This window comes from Arachis duranensis, unplaced genomic scaffold, assembly GCF_000817695.3.
Source record: "Arachis duranensis cultivar V14167 unplaced genomic scaffold, aradu.V14167.gnm2.J7QH unplaced_Scaffold_165933, whole genome shotgun sequence".
NCBI lineage: Eukaryota > Viridiplantae > Streptophyta > Magnoliopsida > Fabales > Fabaceae > Arachis > Arachis duranensis.
The window spans coordinates 74336-77002 of NW_026264257.1; positions in this window are offsets into that span (position 1 = coordinate 74336).

Below are 2667 nucleotides of genomic sequence, written 5' to 3' on the forward strand. Positions count from 1 at the left end.
AATAGTTAGGTGTTAGCATAGCCAATGTCAAGTTAGGTTAGAACTTGAGTGTGAAATTGGTGTATGTAATACTGTTAACTATAGTGAAATTCTTCCATAGTTGTGGAGGAGACTGGATGTAGGTTGCATAGCACAAAGCAACCGAACCAGGATATATGCTGGTGTTAGCTTTTTCTTCTCTGTCATGTTCTGTTTTCTATTATTCATGAGACAAAAATAAATTGTCTCATAAATTTCCGCTACTGAGTTCAAATAGAATCAGATTTGTAGCTTTGCTTAAAAAGGGTCAAAACAGCAAATAAAAGGAAGGCATAGATTCAACCCCCCTTCTCTAAGCCTACCACAACCTTCAATTGGTATCAAGAGCTAAGGTCTCAAGAATCAAGCTTAACCGCTTGGAGCAATGATCCAATGGCGAACAACTTGGGCACAACCACAGTTGCCTACACCCTCACTGAAGGTCAGTCAAACAACCGACCGCCTTTCTTCAACGGGAAGAACTATTCCTACTGGAAAGAAAGGATAAGGATCTTCATCCAATCCATTGACTACAACCTATGGAAGATCGTTGTGAGCGGTCCAAAGATCCCAACAAAAACAAGTGCTGATGGAGTGGTGACTCCAAAAGAAGAAGCTGAATGGAATGAAGATGATAAGAAGAAGATAGAGCTGAACGCTAAAGCAATCAACCTTCTTCACTGTGCTATCAGCTTTGAAGAGTACCGGAAGGTGTCTAGATGCAAGACAGCCAAAGAAATCTGGGAAAAACTCCAGGTTACACATGAAGGCACCAAACAAGTCAAAGAAACGAGGATTGATATGCTGCGAAAAGAGTACGAGATGTTTAGCATGAAGGATGGAGAAAGCATTGATGAAGCATTTGAGAGATTCTCAATCATAATCAACAACCTTGATGCTATGGGTACAAATTACTCAGAACAAACCCTAGTGAGAAAACTTCTTAGAAGCCTCACAAAAGAATGGGAAACCACTGCCACTGTCCGTGCCGAGAGCAACAACCTAAGCCTTATAACCTATGATGAGCTGAGAGGAAAACTCCTTGCCTATGAAGCCACACACACAAACACAGACTCAAAGAAAAAGGGAATAGCCCTTAAGTCACAAATAGAACCGAAAGAAAGTGAGTTAAGTGATGGTATTTCAGATGACGAGCTTTGTTTTTTGCTAGGAGATTTAGAAGGATGTTGAAGAGCAAAGGCAAATACAAGGGCTCAAGTTCAAAGGAGCACAAGATAGACTTGAGCAAGGTGACATGTCATCATTGCAAGGAGGTTGGACATTTCAAGACAAACTGTCCAAAGCTCAAAAAGGAGGACAAAGGAAAGAAGGAAAGGAAGAGAGTACTCATGGCAGCTTGGGAGGATCTTGAAAATGACTCAAATGAAGAAGAAGAATCTGAAGGAGATGACAAGGACTGTTTCATGGCTGGAAACAACAATCTCGATGAGGTAAACTATTATGATTTGACCATTGAGGACTTGCATGCTATTATTGATGATCTTACCTCAAACACCTCAAAACTGCTTGATAAATACAATGAATGCAGATCTGAAAGAGATGTGTTAAGAGCTGAAAATGAGATTTTAAAAGAAAAAGTGAAGGAAACTGAATGTGCTTTAGACATCATTGAAGAAAACAGATTTCTAAAATCTGAACTTGAAAATTTAAAAGGAAAGCACATTGTGAATCCCTCACATGAGTTAATTGCTGAAAATGAAAGATTAAATGACAAAATTAAAAGGCTGAATGGTGACTTGGCAAAATTTGCACAAGGTTCTAGTAACTTGGACAAATTACTTGCAAGTCAAAGACCATTGTTTGAAAAATCTGGTTTAGGCTACATAGCCAAGGAAGATGCTGTTTCTAACACTTCCTCTATAAAATTTGTGGCCTCTTCATCAAATACTAAATCCATACCAAATAAATCAGGTATCGGATATGTTTCCACTTGTGAAGAAAAATCTGATGAAGAATACACAAATAAAACTGAAATTTCACCAAGAACTGGTCCGAGTTCAAACCGACCAGGTTTGGGCTATGTTTCGAAAAATGAGGTTGTTTTCAAGAAACCACTTTTCTACAACAAAACCTCATATTCGAAAGGCAATAATGTTCAAAAAAATTCTGATGAAAATACTTTTGCAAAGAGGAATAACTTTAATAAAAATCAGTTTGTTAAAAGAAATGCATCTTCTCCAAAAACCAGAAAATTTCAAAGCTTTAATTATTTCAAGCAATATAACTCACATCAGTTTCAGCAACGCACACAAGAAAACCATTGTGTTAATTGCAAGAAATTTGGTCACTCATATGTACAATGCTTCATTGAGAAGAGAGTTGTAGGAAACAAAGTCTACAATATTGTTTGTGATTTCAATGCACTTGGGCAACCAAGATGGATTAACTTCAAAGGATCCAAATTAATTTGGATACCTAAGGCTACTTGAAACTCATCATGCAGATTTGCCTGGCATCCAAGAACAAAAAGGACATGTGGTACATGGATAGTGGATGTTCAAGGCACATGACTGGAAGGTCAACCTACTTCATCAAACTAAATAAGTATGATGGAGGTTTTGTGACCTTTGGAGATGATGGTAAAGGTAAAATCATTGCTGTTGGAAAAGTAGGTAATGAGCAATCTAC